Here is a 20872-nt window from a genome sequence, read left to right as displayed (position 1 = left end):
TACATCCCCAGTAAAATAGTAAAAGAAGGCAGCGAACCGAGATGGTACGACGCGGAAGTGAGAAAATCATTGAGGCGACAGAGAGCGTGTCATGCTAAAATGAAAAAAGTCAGCACGGATTTATCCGCTAATGAACGCGAGCTAATAATTAAAAAATATAGGATGACTAAAGCCGCCGCGAAGGAAGCGTTCAGGAATGCGTTCACGAATTTTAAAAGAAAAACACTAGTAGAGCAGTTACAGGACAACCCAAAAGCATTTTGGTCATATGTTAGGGAAGTTCAAGGTAAACGATCTACCGTATGTTCGCTGAGAAACGACAATGGAGATGTGTTGACAAGCAGTTACGATAAAGCCAATTTATTAAATTCATACTATAAGAGCGTGTTCACGGAGCCTTCCGAAAACTCACCCGAGACCGATGACAATCCCTGTACACATAAGATGCCAGCTATTGACATTAGTACGCTCGGAATAGACAATATATTGAAATCGCTCAGTCCAAATAAATCACCTGGTCCAGACGAAATCCCTTCTCGCGTATATAGAGAACTAGCCTCAGAAATTGCCCCCTACTTGCAGTGAATATTCAGTAAATCCATCAAGCAACACGAAGTACCTAATGACTGGAAAATCGCTAATGTAACGCCAATATTTAAAGGTGGAGACAAGGAACAGCCATCTAATTACAGGCCGATATCTTAAACGTCCATCTCTTGCAAAGTCCTTGAACACATCGTAGTCAGCTCGGTAATGAAACACCTAGACGCACAAAACTTATTAATGGGAAATCAACATGGATTCAGGAAAAGCAGATCGTGCGAAACTCAGCTAGCGCTTTTCGCCCACGATATTTTAGTCTTCGGGGAAGACAACATTCCAGTAGACGCGATTTTTCTTGATTTCAAAAAGGCATTTGATAAAGTACCCCACGGTAAGTTAATAATGAAACTGAAATCTTATGGTCTAGACGAAGATGTCATTTCCTGGATTAGAGAATTTTTGAGCGAACGCGTCCAAAGAGTAGTATTAGACGGTGCAGTCTCCAATGAGGTGAGAGTCACTTCTGGCGTTCCTCAGGGTAGTGTCATTGGCCCACTCCTATTCCTTCTTTATATAAACGACATTGGCGAAGTAGTGCAGAGTAAGTTACGATTATTTGCAGACGACGCTGTAGTTTACAGAGAAATCCGTTCCAGCAAAGATATAGATGAACTTACGAATGACCTTGCTGCTATCCAAGCTTGGTGCGATGCTTGGCAGTTAGAATTAAATTTGGAAAAATGCGTCGTAATGAACTTCTGGAAGAAGAATAACTCCCTGCAGCGTAACTACATCATTCGGGGCACCCAGTTAAAGGCAGTTGAATCCGTGAAATATCTAGGGGTTAGACTCAATTATGATCTATCGTGGAATAAACATATTCGAGAAATAACCGGTCAAGCTAATCGTAAAATGGGTTTTGTTAAAAGAATATTAGGAAAGTGCGACGACAAAGTGAGAGAAATTAGCTACTTTTCCCTCGTTAGACCACATTTGGAATACGCTGCCAGTGTTTGAGACCCTCATGAAAAAGGCTTAATAACAGAGTTAGAACGCGTGCAAAGAAGAGCTGCCAGGTATGTGAAAGGTCGTTACGATAGTCTTGTTAGTGTAACTGACCTCTTGGATAAACTCGGATGGGAATCTCTGTCGGACCGTAGATTGAAAAATAGACTAAACCTTTTAGATAAATTCAAGAGCAGTGTCTTTTCTGACGAAGTTAGCCATATCTTGCGGACGCCAACGTACTACGGAAGATCAGATCATATAAATAAAATAAGAGAGATAGATTGCAGAACAGACAGATTCCGAATGTCATTTTTTCCACGATCGATAAGAGATTATAACGGCAGCAAATGAACTCGTAAATAGATTGCATGACTTGTAGTGTAGCCTACTAACCTATGTAAAACTTAATGCATGTTTCTGAATTTCTATTCTATTTCTAACAGCATATAGTAGTATAGTTTGTTATTATACGGGACGTTCTTTGGACGGTGTAGTGTGCATGTGGGAGTCCAAATGCATGCTGCATGCTGGTGATTGATCACCCCCTGCCAAACACCCTAGAGGTGGCTCGCAGGGTATTATGTAGATGTAGATGTAAACTATATAATGCTGAGCCTTGGGATTTCTCGCATTCCATGTACGTTTCTGATCTTGATTCATTTCTTTGCCTTCGTTCAGGTCGACACCTTCAATTATTTCAATCATTTCTTTTGTCGAAATAGGATTTCTATTTAAAAACACCACATTGGGTAGGTTGATTTGTCCTTCCGCTACGGTGTGTGCGTTAGACCTTCACTCGACGCCACCATTTCTTTAATTTTTTCCTTCCGTTCTTTCTTCCTATTTCTCAATTTTACTGCAAATGTTGCTTCGGCCTCATTACCTTTTGGGATTATTTGCGGTACTTTAATTTATTGAAGAAGCCCTGGATTGTATTTGGAAGCCATAAATTCACAGCCAACGGTCATATACCCTTACGGAAAGATTCGGCAATCCATGTTAAAATTCGAGCCTTAAGTTCGACTGAGGCGGCGCCATTCGTTCCTGCTGCGAATTTTGAGCTAATCTGCACAGGCGTGGGTTACTCCATAGAACCACTTTTTTTGTAATTTTTCGTTTAAAATTTTATGCTTAAATATAATCCTAACGTTCTTCTTTATTTTCTGGTTCAGGCTCTTTTCAAGTTCTTATAATTTTCACATTTTTTTAAACTAGTGAGCAATATAAAATGAAAGTTGTTTGAACGCAGCAAATTACAATTAACAAAAGGCGGATATCATGTAAAATTCATTCAAATTTACCATGGATCAAATAGAGGAATCGCACTTACATGTCAAAGATAAGCAAATGATTCTGAACAGAGGATTACCAAAAACAAGAAAACAATGTGTATCCCCAAAGATTCCACAGTATTGCAATCCAATGCATGCTGTACTGCAGACAGTGACGTATCTAGGAATATGCTTTGGGGGTGGGGGGAGGGCTGAGATGGCATGGGGTGGGAAAATTTTTGAAAAATTACGTGCCTCGATATACATTAAACATAATTTTGGCGCTAAAAATTCAAATAAAGCAGATAAAGTTATTATATTTCAATAATAGGTAATTTTTTAAATATATTTTTTTTCCTCTGATAGTTTGGATAGATCTATCTTCTCACCCCCCATATTTACGCTACTCGCTGCAACTCAATCCTTCCTAGCTCGCGTCATATTTTATTTTCTTGAGTTTCCTCCTCATGTGTTTCTCGATCCAACCTAGACTCTTTTCAATAGTTTAGTCTCCTCTCCATGAACAACTAGATGGATGTATCTCTTCCCTGATATCTGGTCTCATATTAAATAGCCACTCCACCATTTTTAAAGCATCTCTAGTGCCCAATTTGCGATTAAAGCTATTGAAGATCATTCCTGGTACCTATATAAACCAGATTTATTTAATTTGATTAAGATATCCATTATTTAGATAGATTAAATTTAGGTGATTGAGTTTGTGATCATTTTTAAGTAACTTGATAATGAATTGGAATTAAAGGCAACAAAAATACTCTAAAAAGAGGATAGTCCACAAGGACAAATACTGTACTGAAAACCTTTTGTTCCTTTGATTATTTTTTCGCTGTCTCAAAATGAGCGCAACAACACAACTTGCTTTCACGAGATCCATTGTAAACTGAGCTGAGGGGCAACTACTTAATCGCCAGTGCGCGGTAGCGAGCAACTCTTGGGTGAGTAAATTGTTTAGTTGCCGGTGATTAAAGTTGCCAGTGCGCGGGGGCCCTAATACATCAGGACATGCGGCGCGCCAGTTATAACTTGCACTGCATAAACGTGCCCCTGTCTACCCAAAACATTCTACAATAGGGAAGTGCACTAATTTTTTTTACTGCTGAATTGGAAAGTTTAGCCTAAAAAAGAAACATCAGTATAGTCACTTTTATTTCCTGCATCTGGGGTATGCACTTTAAAACGTTTTGAAAGTCGGAAAATTTCATGTTGCGCTGAAACACAGTGCCTCCATCTTGATTGAGATGTGACGTCACAAGGCAGTAGTCACCAGTGGAGTATCGCTGTATTCCGTCGCCTTCTTTAGCGCGGCGAGAGTTTCCGGGAATCGGTGGATTTTGCTTCCTAAAAATGTCGTCTAGTACCGAAAACATGAATTCAAAATAGAATTATAAATGATTTTTTTTCCAAATTTCATCTCGACGTCGAAACAAAAGCCTGGAGAAGATATTCATTCCCGTGCCTTAAGCACAAGCTATACGGAATAAATGGTTCAAGGCTGCTCCTGAATCTTACCTATCGATGATATTCTGTTTTGAAGATCATTTGAAGGTATTGTAAGATCAAATTGATATTTATATTATTATAATTTACTTAATAGGTACCTCAGTCACATCAGAAAGTGTGTTGAGTCAAAATATAGCATCCTCCGCGTAGACCTACGTAATTTATAAACTGAAAGTAGTTTGGTTAAAGAATTATGGCGCGACTGTTATTTTACACAACCGGGCAAAATTCGCACTTTGCCCATGATATGTGCATATATGATAACAAACGATTTTTGTTAAAGTTAATCTTTATTTGTTGAAATTAGTGCATTTATAGGTGAAACAGATACAAAGGTACACGGCAGGTCGCGCGGCGTAATTTGTACTCCACTGGTGATTGGTTCATCTTGCTGATCTAAAAAATTAGCTACAATACGTCGAACTTTGAAAACTCGCAATATAGGCAGTCAAAGTACATTGTAGAAATACACGAGACCAGTCTAGCCCAGAATGTACGTACAATGTTGAAATCCTAAGTTTTCAAAGATTGACGTATTTTATACGCCAGCGCGCTCGGTCCAGGGTTATCAACTTTTATTTCATCCTATTTGTTAGTTGAAATCATATTTCGGAATGGTTCTTTTAGCACTGCTAGTGAGTTAAACTGGTAGGTACTGAGTACAAGGTATTGAGGTAGGTACTGAGTACGTAAACTCCCTTTGGAGTATGTATGATCTTAGATTTTCCCGGCGTATCAGTTGCAGAAAGGTTTCTCGGGTTTTCCACCGGTTGATGTCGTCCATGTCTCCCGACGTTTCGATCTGCGACTTGCTGATCATCCTCAGGGGATCTTCCGAATGAGTTCCCTTTGGAGTAATGTGAATTACAAGTGTTCGAGATATATGGCATTTTATATTCGCTTTGTGTTCTTATTAATTATGTCTGTACGCATATTGTTGGTCGCCGCGAGCCTTTAATGGCATGTGCTCTTGCAAGCGGGGTTTTCATTTTTAATGTGGAAGTTGGTCAGTATATTATTATAGTATTCTACCGATTAAGGTAGGTTTTCTTGGAGTATTCAAGAAGTGATCTGGGAGCCTCCCTTTCCTTCCAGCTCTACCTTCTTTAACTCACAGTAAGGCCTACTCTCTTTCAATCTATCCAAAAATCCTACTCTTTTCCTCCCCCTCCGTCGTTTCCTTAACATTCTACCCTCTAACACCATTTTCAACATCCCCTCCCCGTTGAGTACTCCTTCCATCCATACCTTCTGTCTCCTCCGTATCTCATCTAAAAGCCGCCTATCCTCGCCAACCATATCCAGCACTTCGTCGTTCCTTTTCCTCCGTCCATTTCACACTCTCCATTCTTCTCCATACCCACATCTCGAATGCCTCCAATCTTCTCTCGTCTTCTTTCCTCAGTGTCCACGTTTCCGCACCGTAGAGAGCTACACTCCAGACAAACTCTTCACTAACCATATAAAATTCGAGGAATCTAGCAAGATGGAGTGGAATTGATTCATAATGCCTAGCAATTTTCCATAAAAATAAAATTTTACTTTTTACTCGAGTTTCAATGTTACTGTGTAAGTGTGTGATTGTAGTAACATTGAAACTCGATTCGAAATAAAATTTTATTTTTGTGGAAAATTGCAAGTCAGTGTTTCATTCTTCACTAACCTTTTCTTTGGTCAGTATGAGCGAAGGAAAAATTAACTTTTTAGCGCACACCAACCCTTGTAGTCATCGTATCTCTGCGGTTGTAATGACACTGCTAAAATACCTAAACGCCATTATGATGATAAAAAAATTGTCTCATGTTAATGATTGCTGCAATTATAATTAATGATAAACTTGACGCCGTATGATCACAATGAAGACAACAAAAAATAATGCCATGTCGAAGTCTTGAACCCTGGTCCTTAGGTTGGGTATCTTCCCTTGAATTTCTACACGCTACCAGTACCCCAACCGACCCATTGGTTATAGGCAGATATTTTCGATTTATATATATGACTTTTGAAAAGTTACGCATGAAAATTAATTAATTACAGCCTACCTAAGGCCCTAATTGAAAAAGATGGAGCAAGGTACGTGGTCTCCCCTTGTTAGCCTTAACGTCTCGCATTTCTATGGAGCGTTGAACCTGTCCTCCTTTTTAAAAAATTCAGTGACCATAAATACATCAAAGTTTGGTATACCATTTATAAATCGTTGGAATTTTCCATCTCCCAACCAAGATTATATTTTCTTCAACCCATCTTGGACAGCGAACCATAGCAACAACCAGCCAGCACGGAAATAAGGCTACCATCCTATGATTCTAGTCGCGAAGGGCGAACGTTCCGGCCGGCGTGAATACATACGCAACGAATAAGTCTTGCAGCAAACGTCTGAAATAGGTTTATTAATTTCACCCAGTTCTTACAAAAAACGTTTTGGCATGATAAACGGCATTGTGCCAAAATATACCCAGCGAAAAATAAATACCATCATCTATTTTTTAAAGATTCAATGTGCTATTCGTACTACTCTTTCCAAACTTGGAGTTAACACGTAAATGAATATTAATATATAACGCAATGATGAAGTCATTTACTCAAAAGAGAAGCAGCCACATATATATTCTGAAGATATTTTATGACAGCAAAAAACGGATATCCTCAAATTCTGTAATTTTTCTATGCAATAATAGTGGTAGAACTAAACGGCGTAGAAGCTGCCTTCTGCTACTGCCTTGTGACGTCACGGCCAATATTCAACATGGACACCCGTTTCAGCGGCCTTAGAATTTTTTCATATTTCGGACGGTCATCTCGAATCAAGTATTCACTATTAGGTTTTAAACTGTGGTTTTACGACTTTATGTTATTCTGAACTCTAATATAAAAAATGTGTTTGGTGCATTTGAACACTAGTGTACTTTCCTTTACTCTTTGTTCATGGCTTCGAGTCAAGTACCCTCTGATATAAAGCAGTTTTTGTTTTAATATAAGACGCCAGAACAAATAAAGCAGATATTTTACCAACACGTGAACATTCCACAAATGTTTTACCATGAGAAAAACACGGGTTTTCTATGTTCAAATCACAAACACTCACCTAGTGATTTGTTAATCGTTATCACGAATGCAATACGAATTGAGTTCGTTCAAACTCAAAGGACATATCGTTTGGGATCACGGGAATTTTCTGAACAAAAACTTCGTCATCTTTGAAATTTCCTGTAAGTATAGTTGCGTGAATCATTTTGGTTGCCAGTGTATTTACAATCGCCAAACGCGTTCCATTGCATAGTTTTAGTTTGTTTATCGTTGCTAATGGCTTCCGGGTGCAGCTGCGTGTTGCGCTTTGTCGTGCGCGTTGCGCTTTGCGTTGCTTAGTTGGTTTAGGTTTCGAAGCATCATGAACACCAAGCCCACCATCAGCTGTAAATTGTGCGGTCGAAAGCTAGGCACATTCAAGAAGTTTATAAATTCAGGAGAATAGTCAGTGACTTCGTCTTCGCTTGTTACACAGTCAGTAGACTTGAGCAAATAAACGATACACACGATTTGATTCTGAATTGCGAATTTTAAGTCATCCACGTCTTCGTTCTTAGCCGCCAAAGTTTCTCGCTCACTCAACCATATGTGGTTTTTGTGGTTATCAATCAAGTTCGGGAACGAGCTCATCATTCGATGAAACGAAATTGCAGAAATTCCGAGGAAATGAAATCAATCTCCTCGATTCGTTGACGGGAACACGGCCATTACCGATAGTCAACAATTGCTTGGAGATTTGTTTACAGTCACGGTAGTGACGTGTTTGATGACGGCTCAACTCGAGCTGGGCTTAGCTCGAATTAAATTAATTTAATATTTTTAATATATTTGTACCATTTGTATTAAAGTAATTGTATTATTTTTACGAAGGTTAGTCATTAAATTGGTAAAAAACGAAACAAATAATCTAGATTAGACCAACTAAGAACTTTGACAGGGTTACCAACTCAGAATCAGAGAAAAATATCTATAATTTCACGATTAATTTTTTTTTCAACTTGTACTATATTTTAATGTGTATTCTTGTGATGATGATTAACATTCAAAAATTAGGGAAGATTATGAAAATTAAAATAATGCCTATTTCACTAACATTCCTATTTTATCATTTTGATAAAAATTCCTGTGGAACTACGCAATGGCTCAACTTTAATATATATATAATGATCATATAATCTATTGAGTGTTCTGTCACCTGTCTTAAATCCCCTTTGTAATTACAGGAGGTTGTCGCTTGCATGGAATATCTTATGGGCGCACCATGGCTCCAAGTTTACTGAGCGTGTCTGCTTAGAGGAACATCCTTTTTCGACCACAAAGGTAAGCTCATACATACCTCTTCCAAAATTTAGTATGCGTACTATAAATATACTACGCTTCGTCCTGCTTGTGCGCTGTTATGCGTGATCGTATGCGTGTGCAACTCCCATCCAAAGAGCCGTTCAAAGCCCCTCGAAGTTCATCGTTACGATGGGAAAAATTGAGGAGATGACATTCTGTGAACGGGCAGGATGGTTTTTTTACGGTGCCATGCAGATGGACGAGAGCACATAAAAATGTTGAGTTTAGTTTGACGCGAGGAGAGAGGTACAGGCAAATAAATAGTGGTGAGTCGTTGAAGTATTCAAAAGGGTGCGCCCCCTCGATATGCCGACGGTCGGAAGAAGAGAGCCGGGAAGCAGTGGGGACGGGATGAAGATAAGGCGAGTGAAGTGGAGAGAGAGAGAGAGAGAGAGAGAGAGAGAGAGAGAGAGAGAGAGAGAGTGAGAGAGAGAGAGGAACGAACGGGCGAAGGCAGTGGAAATGTGGCCAGGGTGCGTTGGTGAAGAAATTGGCCCATAAAAAGGATTGTAAAAGCGAATTGAAGTTCTCTCAAGCTGAGATAAAAGACGGCTGGGCACTCTGAAATGGGGTGCATGAAACTCTGACGCTTTTTGCAAATGCGGGCCTTTGCATTATTCGGTCACCTTTGAGTTTAACTCAGTTCACTGCTCTACAAATCCACAAAAAATATGCGCGACACTTTCATGAAATGATAACATGTTAAGCGTACCTAATTTAGTTGAAGACCTGTATCAAATGTTTACAATCAACCATCGAATCTCGTGGGAGAAAAACGTAGGCGATCATCCAGAAATATTATAACATTAACTGTAGACCCTTGATAATATTTTTTATATGTTATAAAAATGATATTTTACCTATGAAAAAAGACTACGGTTAAGTCTATTTATTTAATTGTAAGATACAAGAAAATTTTGAAACAGCTCTACTTGGTATACTTTGAAAATTCAAGAAGGATGAATGAGTAACTATATCGCTAAAGATGTCTCGGATCGGACAAGACCGATCGAATGTTAGTGATTAATGCCTTAAGATCATGCCCTTTTACGTAGCAGTGCAACTTCCTCTGAAGGAACATACCCTAACCTCTATTTTGTGGAACCTAAATCTTCAATTGTAGTACAACCCTTAACTATTGGCAAAAGGAGGCCAACAACTACGACCTTGGGGTCATGGATCTTCGTAATTGATTCCTACCAAAATCTAACACTTCAACTTTGATCTGAGGGTTTTAAACCAGACTTCTAGGTAATGTATCATTTTGCATATTTTTTCCACAAATACGAGCAGTGCAACTTCCTCCTTCCTTCCTCGTATCGTCCTAATTCGAATTTTAGTTAATATTTCCCGAATTACCAAAATCTTAAACCTTATAATTACAGATAGCGCTTTGTAAATCAATTGATGAGAGTAATTACGGTGAAAGACAAGTTAGCATTATGGCACAGGTAAAGAAAACCGAAAACCATTGAGCAAAGGATAGCTTTATGAAGACCAAAATTGTTTCCAAGAGCCAGCGATCATGGAATTGGCACTGTAAAGAAAGAGAAATTGGACGACCAACAATGTCTCTACACAGTAACATAAAGATGTCATCAAACTGTTTTCGTCCCGAAACCTAGAATTGAAGCTAATGAATCCTTTTATAATTATTTAGCCTCACAAATGTATGATACGCTATGGAAAAATACACTGTGGCAATATTGAAGCTGCCTTCACGCATTAATGAGAGTGATAATTCTTAATACGGATAAATAATTACTTCTTAAACAATTAATTTTACTTTTTCAAGAAAAGGGGTCAACAGATTACGTTGATTGTTCATATAACTTTGTTTGTATATATTTTCCTATAGAGTTTATTTAAATATATTTTTGATTATGAATATTTTCTACCATTATATTCTTTTTCCATTTTTCATTGGTCGACGAAAGTTGTTCATTCAACTTTATTCGCAATATATATATACACAATTTGGAAGAGTTGTACCTGTAAATGGGCTATTTTTGTTTAAAGCCAATGCAATCCAATAAAATGTACCTTCAAGCATTACCTTACACCCATTGAATGGCAGCCCCTTCATAAGATCATTTCCACAGGGGTGCCTAATTTCACAATTTCATATTGTTGTGCATTTTTTGATAGTGAAAGAGATATATTTAGTTTTATTATTGCTATTAACTCCACAAAAGCTAGTTGCGTGAACGTTTGCGGGCCACTTTCGCAGAAACTCACGTAATAGTCGAGGTGACCGTGTTGTCCGGCGTGGATGCCATCAGGGGCGGCGAAGGTGATGGCTGCCAAGCCGGCGACGAGGAGAACCTGCGGAGGAGAGAAATATTGAGGCCCTCGCTCCCGTCACGATGTTATACGGAAGGATCGACGAGTGTGCTTCTTACCTGGGAGATCATGTTGCCTCTTGGAATGGAGTGCTGCGTTTGGTGTGTGAGCAAAGGGTGGTCGACTTTTTATGCGACTCGTTGTGGGCGGATAGGGGAAAATAGAAAGGCGAGAGAGGGGTGAATTATGAAATCGTAATGACGGTCATCGAATTAAGGAAGTTGGATTTGGATGCTCGGAATTCACCTCGCCTGAATGCTCTTTGATCCTGACGATTCGCGATTGTCGTTCGCAAAGCGACACGCCCGCAAAGGAAGCGATTCTCAATGTTTTATCCTTGCCCCGACGTGAACATTTCGCGCGCTAATATCGTCGACATGGAACACCAATAATTAGTTTTGCTGTTGATGCTTCCAATCGATGTAATGAGTCTACTCTTGGGTGAGTCGGATCGGATCGTTCGCACACATGACTTTTATCTGTGGTTTTCACGATCTTACTGTTTCACACGAAGCTTCTTTACTATACTTTTTCGACAGGTAGCAACTACTGCCTACTCCACAAAACTCGAAATATTCCTACCCGAACCTTTTTCACGAGGGCTTCCTTCTCTTCTCTCATTTTTACGTTTTTTCACGGGCATTATATCACTGTTTCGCCGACTGTTATCATGACGCTCGCGGATTACCTGAGCATTGCGTCGAGTGAATGTTTCAAATGCCTCGTAATTAGGAGGGTTTTCTTTGGGCATTGAATTTATTTACCCGTTACATTTACATCTTTGCACGCGAAAATCGAGATTTTTCCCTCCCGAGCCTTTTTCACGAGGGCTTCTTCACCTTCCCTCAATTTTTCGTTTTCCACCGATTTTCACGGTCACGGCGTAATTCTTTTGCCGACTGTATTCGTGACTCTGGTCGGTTATCTGAGAATTGCTAGAAAGTATTGAACGAGTCGTAATTAGGTGAGTTTTCTGTGGTTATTGAAATTATTTACCTGGTATCGTTACATTTTGACACGCAAAATTGTAGATTTTTCCATCCCGAGCCTTTTTCACGAGGGCTTCTTCCCGTTCCATCAATTTTTCGTTTTCCACCGATTTTCACGGTCACGGCGTCATTCTTTGGCCGAGTGCCGGCGTGGGGTGGATGGCGGGTTACCTGACCGTTCCGTGAAGCGAGGAAATGCTGAACAAAGACGATGTACATGAATTTTCGTTATGGGATAATTTTTGCATCTTCCCTTTACGAGGTAAGTCACGGCGTCATTCTTTGGCCGAGTGCCGGCGTGGGGTGCATGGCGGGGTGGATGTAGTGAAATACGAGTAATATTTAGTTTGCCCTTTGGAGGCTGTTTTAATGAAATTTTACGAATATTATTGGATTTCTATATCCAACGGTGTTCTCATTGTATTAAGCATCAATAGGATGAGAGTAATAATACATAGACCAATTTTCCAACATTTTATTGAAGTGAGTCGCCATCAGCGTTGATTTCATCTGGTTTGGGCGATGACTTCATCCTTAGACGTAAACCTTTGTCCGCAAAGCCATTTCTTAAAGTTGTGAAATTATAAAACCTCTTCGGAGGCCATGTCTGGTGAATACGGTGAATTTTGTTAGAATCATTTTTCCCTTTTCCAATTAATCGATGTATATAATTCCGCTTGCATTCCAAAATATCGTTGCCATGTGTTGACCGGCCCATTTCAGCATCTTCGCCTAATTTTGATTCCATTTATCTTCAAAATTTTCATTTTTTTACCTGTTATTTTGTCTCTTTAAAGTAGTGATGAATCCATATTTCATCAAAAGTTATGGATTTATCCGGAAATCGTCAAGATTGCTGAGTAAAATCGCCAAAACAGACTTTGATTTGGCCACACGATTGCGTTTATTCTCCAATGTGAGAAAACGCGGCATCTATCTTCCAGATATTTTTTCATGCCCAAATTGTCGAGAAAAATAAAATCTACATCTACATCTACACAATACCCTGCGAGCCACCTATAGGGTGTTTGGCAGGGGGTGACCAATCACCAACATGCAGCATGCAAGAGGACCGCCACATGCACACCACACAGTCAAAGAAATATTACGCACACTAGAAAAATATACATGCTTATTCATAAAAAAATGCTAATGGTTAGAAATTCCTAGAGCAAACACATGCAATGCTAGAACTACGAAAAAGCATGCAATGGGTGATCCTAGCGAGCGTTCCCATTAATCCTTTCAATTGAGACAACATTGCTATCCTTAATTGTACGAGGGAAGAATGACATTTTAAATCTCTCTGTTTTGCAGTCTATTTCTTTTATTTTTTTCTCATGATCGCGTCTACTATAGTACGATGGTAAACGAAGGATATGCTTCACGTCGTCTGAGAAAATATTATCTTCGAGTTTCCTAAGTAAGTTAAGCCTATACTTCGATCTACGCTCCTGTAAAGATTCCCATCCTAACTCGTTTAACATACTTGAAACGCTGCACTTTTTGTCGTAACAACTCATCACAAATCTGGCCGCCCTGCGCTGTACTCGATTCATTTCACCTATTAGTCCTACCTCGTAGGGGTCCCACACGCTAGCAGCATATTCCAAGTGAGGCCTTACTAGAGTCATGTAGCTTATTTCTTTCACCTTTTTTGGGCATTTACCGAGAATTCTTTTTACAAATCCAAGTTTACGGTTAGCTTTCCCGCATACTTCACGTATGTGCTTACCCCACGAAAGATCCCGGGTAATGGTGACCCCCAAGTATTTAACGAATTCGGTATTTGGTAGTGGAATCCCGTTAGCGGTGTAGCTCTTTCTTGAAGATATATCCTTTTCCCAAAAATTCATCACCATACTCTTTTCAAGATTTAATTCTAACTCCCAAGTACTGCACCAGTCATTTACGGCAACGAGGTCCTTTTGTAATGCTAATCTATCGCTTAGGTCGTAAATTTCACGGTATACCACTAAATCATCTGCGAAGAGGCGGATTTTGCTCGTGACCACGGTGGTTATATCATTAATGTAAAGAAGGAACAAAAGGGGGCCGATAACACTTCCTTGGGGTACGCCTGAGGTAACTTGAATTGTATCCGAGCTAACTCCATCCAAAACAACTCTCTGTTCGCGATCCTTTAGGAAATCTTTGATCCAACCAATAACGTGTGTATCTATGCCGTATGCTTCCAACTTTTGAATCAGCTTTAAATGCGGAACCTTATCGAATGCTTTTCTGAAGTCTAAAAATATGGCGTCGACTTGAACATATCTGTCACCCGCGGATAAGATGTCGTGAACGAAGAGAGCAAGTTGAGTTTCACAAGACCTCCCTTTTCTAAACCCGTGCTGCTCTTTTGCTAACAGATTTTGGCTATCAAGATGAGCCATTATCGAACTGAAAATAATATGTTCCAATATTTTGCAAGAAATGGAAGTAAGTGAAATTGGACGGTAGTTACTAGGCTTTTCCCTATCCCCACCTTTAAATATAGGCGTGACGTTCGCTGTTTTCCAATCTTTAGGGACTGTGTGTTCTGCTAGAGATTTTTCGAACACTATGTTCAAGTAAGGCGCTATCTCTGACGCTGATTCCTTATACACTCGAGCTGGAATGAGATCAGTGCCTGTCGATTTCTTTGGATCAATAGAGCTGAGTTGTTTTTCTAAACCACTGTTTGAAATACAGATAGACGGCATCTGCTCTTGGTAGAGTCGAGGTAGAGGTGTTGATATATTGGTCGTGAAATTAGAGAAGATACTATCGAAAAAGTTATTTAAGAGATTAGCTTTATCTCGATTTGTCGTCACTCTTTCGCCACGTTCATTAATGAGTGAAGAGACTGTAGCGCAATTTCCCTGTACCTCCCTCACATATGACCAGAAAGCCTTAGAGTTGTCATCTAAATATTCGCCCAATATTTTTGCTTTGAATTCACTCAACGCCTCCCTAAGCGTTTTTTTCGTCTCTTTTTTCAATTTTTTATAATCTTCACGCATTTCTTGTATTTTCTCACAGGTAAGTCCCGCATGTATCTTTTTTATTTTAGCGTGAATTTCTCTCTGTCGCTTAAGAGCTTTACGGAATTTAGCATTGTACCATCTCGGTTCAGTATTAAAACGTTTTAACTTACTGGGAATCGTTTTATCCACGGCTTTCTGCATAATACTAATGAAATTCTTCCATGCTTCGTTTACCCCAAGATTGAGAGTGGCGTCTTTGAAAACAGTGAATGAGTTCGTCAAGTACTGCTTTAACCCTTCAAAATTCGCTTTATGGTATAAATAGACCCTTCTTCTTGACACAGGTTTTCTATCGGAGACGATACGAAACTTTCCATGCACTGCCTTGTGGTCACTTATACCAGCCACAGCCTCAGTTCTGATAACGCACTCTGGAATATTCGTTGCTAAGAGGTCTAGTATGTTGTTACCCCTGGTTGGTGTATCTACTAGCTGAGTCAAGGAGTTGGAATAGAATGAGTAAAGCAAAGTTTCGCACAGGTCCTTGTCTTTCCCTCCATTTTTAAAACAGTATTTTTCCCAATCGATTGATGGAACATTAAAATCGCCGCCTATTATGACACTACTACGATTTTTCTGAGAAGTAAAACGTCATATCTGGTTATCTAACTCTAAAACTGAATCTATGCTTGAATCTGGTGGTCTATAATATGCGCATATAAAGTATCTCTTAGCTGAGCATTCGATTGAGCACCAAACACTTTCCAATTCACTATCTCCAAAATTCTCGGCTCTGCTTTTGATCTCATCCTTGACGGCAATGAATACTCCTCCTCCTGTTCTCGTTTTACGGTCCTTTCTGTATATGTAATATGATTTCGGGAAGATCTCTCGGTCGTGTATTTCATCCGATAGCCAACTTTCAGTTCCTATGATTACATCAGCTTCTGTATTTAGAATTAAATGGTGGAAATCAGCAACTTTGTTCTTAATACTACGGCAATTTACAACTACGATCGATAAAGCTTCTTTTATACACGGTTTCGTGGACTTTCCTGATAATCTAAGTTTCTCATTGCATGCTATATTTGATTTTTGTGATGCTCTATCATTATTTTCACTAGGGCTATTTTGACGTTTTGAACGCTTTATTGCTGTTTGGACGGAACCTTTTACCCCACGATTTACCATACCCATATCTACCCTACACTCTGCCCTACTCACTAAATAAATTGTGCATTGCGATATGCCTTTGGCCTTACCTGTTTCGCGCATTTTGAATCGTCTGGCACTCAAAAACATATCATGGATTTTGTTAATAATTTTCGGGGGGTAGACATTTCCACAGAGCGTCCGGAACAATGTCCGTTTTCTATGTGCTCAATTTTCATGTACGGCCGCTTTTTAACTCATTTACCCATTTATATATATTTAAATAGTTTAAAAGCTCCCATATGCTCCGTTAAAGTTAACATCAATTTCATTCGTCGTCAACCCTTTCAAAAACAAGTGTTCGATCGCAGCTTGAAACTCAATTTTATCAATTTTATAAACAAACGAAAGTTGGTCACTACAATCATAAACAACAAACTATGGGATGGATACAGCTGAAAATTCAGCAGCTGACTAGTCACGAATGCTTCTTTCTAGTCAGCATGAAATTATGATGCTAAGAGAACAATTCCTTATTGAATCTAAGGACTTATTGAATGATCCTCGTATCTACACCTCCTACTAAGCTGCTCCAACCCAGCCTGCGTCGTATCAGCGCTCAAGCCTCGCCCCAAGATCACCTCACACGCCGACAGCTGGAAGCAGAAATACGTCACACGGACTTTTCCCATCATTCCTACTTAGCCGTCGCGTTTTCGCGCGCTTGAAAATTTTCACTTTTCGTTTAATCGCCAAAAATAGATATCGCCATTCTAAAATCTAAGAGGGTGAAATGCCTGCTCCAGGAGTAATAACCTTTCGAAGAAGAACTCTATGTGAAATGTGTGCGTGGTAGTGCTATTTGTGATATGATGAGCAATAAATATGTACAAGTAAGGGTAATTTTGCATTGTTTTTTATACATTAAAACCTCTTGTAAACTATTTTTCCCTATGTTTCCGCACTTTTATGCTGTCAATATTTGAAAATTTAAATGTAGCGAGGCTGGTTGTTGTGTTTCCTCAACTATAACATTTTAGGAGTTGCAAACATATGTTACTAATTGCTCGCATGTAGGTATTTGCATTGTATCAAATTTGTACCATTCATACATTTACCGTAACGTTATTTTCTTTACGATTCTTTACTGCATTGTAAAATTTTTAAATTTTCCTTTTCCACTCCAACATTGTGTATACCTGCATAAATGCTTACAATACTGACGTTGCTAATAATGTTTTTCCATAGTCATCAAGCATGCATAATGAAAGTAAGCATCCTCAGTGAAAAAATGTGCAATGTATATCATCAATGAATACACGGCCGTTTGTACACAAGAATAACTGCATCTCAAACATTAATATGCTTCAATATTACGCATTAGTATCTCCTTTCATAATGGAATAATGTAATAATGGCATCGACTTAAGATCCCTCGAGGCTGCCAATAACCATTTCCGTCGTAGTTCAGGCTTATCGGGAACATCCAAAAAAATCTTGTTCGGTGTAGAAACGCGGGTGCTCCCACATATCGGAATAAAACAATATTCATTCCGGAAATTTGTCCTGCAAACCGTTAATCTATCTTCGCTCATGGCTACGAACTTAAAGAATTATTGTACGAAATATACCACTAATTTATAGTAGGACAGATGGTTTATTCCGTCAGATTCACCTCAGTGTTCGCAAACAACAATAAACAAGGTTTCCATCAATCGCAGGTGATCGGAGGAACTGCAGTCAGTTGAGTATGGGGATTGACGTCACAAGCCGTCTGACATGGCGGCGGAGTATTTTAAGCGCAACATTGATTTTGGAATGTTTATTTGTTAATAACAAATTCACCCATGGTCGTACGACTGTAGGAATTGGAATTTTGCTTAATTAAACCAAACTGATATTTTTAACAGGCCTCACCAAAAAAGTGCAAATACTCTATTCCCTGCTCAATGATCTACTCCCAGTGAGTATAAAATTTCGAGGAATCAAGCGAAATGGAGTGGAATGGATTCATTATGAAAGATGATTTGTAATACACCAAAAATAAAATTTAATCCGACCCGAGTTTCGATTTTACTACATCATTTTCAAGGTACAAACGGAGGCGGGAGTGGGAGAAGTGAGGGGAGAGAGAGGAGAAATTGGTTGGAAAATCCTCAAGGAGGTGGCTGGAATGGGTAGAAGTGGAAAGCCTGGGGGGGGGGGGGGGGGGGGAGAGGAAAAACCGGAGGAGGTAAAAAGGGTGGAAATTATAGGGTTTTTTTCCAGGGTTAACAAACTTTGACCATAGAAACGAAAGCATTTAAATACGCCTGGCTGTCTTCTTATCTTCGGGTGTTGTTTCCGAAGGCCATCGGTGAATGGTGTGGAAGGGGGAAGACGTCTTCTGTGCCCTTAGGCTGCCGTAAGGATTGGTAGGACCAAGGGATTGGGTTGGACTATTGTAATATTCGTGGGTAGGACCCTAGAGGGAACGTTCTTCTGAGGGTGGGGAGCGGGGGATCGGCGGTTTGTGGGATCTCAGTCACGTCGAGTGGGCGACAGGAGGGGGGTGGGGGGAAGAAGGGATTATTAACACTTCCGGGAAACCCACTATTCGAGACTCAAATCACCGATGGCGGCGCTGCAGGCGCTGACAATATGGCCGACGCAGCGAGGTTAGTGTTATGACAATAGCAGAGGTGTAGTAGGAGCACAACTCTGTGGTAGGAAGTATCGTCGAGGCATCCTGCTGTATCAATTGAAATATGTCGAGGAAGATTTTTCTTGGTTATGAAGAGGTATATAGATACCTAGGGGCAACAACGAATAGCGGCTGTGCCACGGAGGGAGAGTGTATTTTAAATGCGGGACTTGTTAATTTCCGTTGGTTGCCTTATCCAGCAAGGCGGTGAATTGAAAGTATTGGCTTTGGAAAGCATTGGCTATTGGTAACGCATAACATATATTACTTACAACGTTATCACAATACTAACAAAATAACACTGGACGGCATAATTATCGGCCCTGACACCATTCCTGCTGCTTCTACTGTAAAATGACCTCCTAAATCCGAATATGAACTCCGTTTTTCCCCATCACCCACCACATTCGGGGGAGCTCCCCCCTCCAATTTTTATCACTTTTCAGTCATTTGGACGAATTAAAACGATTATTTTAGCTTTTAAATTTTTTCTAAGGGTTTTGAGGGGTGCAAAATTCTAAAAAAAATATATATATATGGTAAGGAGGTAGATTTGGGGGGAATAAGTCTCCGTAAATTGTGTAAAAACGCATTAAGAATTATCAATTTTGCCATTTTTTTCGCAAATTTTCACGTATTTTTAAAATTTTCCAGCTCCTATTTCACGTCTTCCTCCACCGAATGATAAAAATATATATAAAAACAAGAAACAGCAGTAATAATAAAAATATTTTGCTGCATAGCATAGCAACAATGATTAAAATTTGTAGCAATACCTCGGAAAATACACTTTACTACGCTGGCCCTCGCAATGCCTCGCCCGCTCAGCCTTGGACGGCAATTCTCTTAGCTTTCGCAGCTAAAAAGGAAAAGTAATACTTCCTTATTCGACGAAAAATATAAGATTAAGATTTTATATTCTCATTTCAGTTAAAAAAGTATTCTTTCTCCTTAAGAATGGAGTTGCACAAAGTATCAGCCTCTTAAATCAATTGTGTGTATTGAAGTTGTCGTCATCTTCCCTCGGTATCTCTAGCAATCGCTGAGTCAACTATTTCGGTGTTTTGGACAAGGATGATCCTTTTTTTCCAAGTAGTTAAAATTGTGCAAAACAGTAGAAGTTCAGCGTGGAGGTTTTCGGGGTTACTACCGCATAGATTCATCTCTGCAGACAAATCTGATCGCAAATCAATCTACAGAATCTACGCGGTAGTAACCCCGAAAATCTCCACGCTGAATCCTCACCACACCGCGAAAGCCTACACAAGGATTACAGTATAAGTTGTTTCACTCCGGCTTTTTCCAAGTGAATGTCAGTATGTGGGCTTGAGTTGTGATCATTACCGTGATTAAATGTGTAATTATGTTACCATGTGTAAAAATCATCCTCATCGCTTCTGCTATGTTTGCGGTGAATTGACCTAAACATCGCAACAATAACCTCTTCTTCTAATTTTTAAAACTGCTTATAAATTTTACTTTGGCAGCCAAGTTGGCGGTCAGGGCTAGGATTAAGCTCCAAATGTTTGTTGCACCACTTGTCACAGTAATTTAACCAAATACTTGGTCAAACCACTGTAGCATATGGCACATAGTTTCGCGTAAATAAATGGCAATCTCTAAGAAAAGGGCATATAAATCTTTTCCTATGGGGTTAGACAGTCAGCACTGAAATTACTTTTTATGGAAGGTGAAGGCTTGGTTTTTTCTGTAATTAAATGCATTGTTGATAGAACTGATGATGCCATGTGACCCAAAAAATGGAGACTGTTTATGGATTCGTCAAAGACAAGCTTTAAAGTGGTCCTGTTGGCCAATGGGAATGAGTTACCTTCTGTCCTGTCTGCATACTCTGCTGATATGAAGGAGACGTACAGATATATCAGTTGAATCCTTGAAAGAATTAATTATCGTGATTATAATTGGTAAGTTTGCGCTGATCTGAAAGTTGTCGCTCTACTCATGGGACTGCAATCAGGCTTCACGAAATACTGCTGCTTTCTTTGTGAATACAACAGCCGCGCC

This window comes from Ischnura elegans, chromosome 9, assembly GCF_921293095.1.
Source record: "Ischnura elegans chromosome 9, ioIscEleg1.1, whole genome shotgun sequence".
NCBI classification, from domain to species: domain Eukaryota; kingdom Metazoa; phylum Arthropoda; class Insecta; order Odonata; family Coenagrionidae; genus Ischnura; species Ischnura elegans.
Note: the sequence above shows the minus strand (reverse complement) of the source record.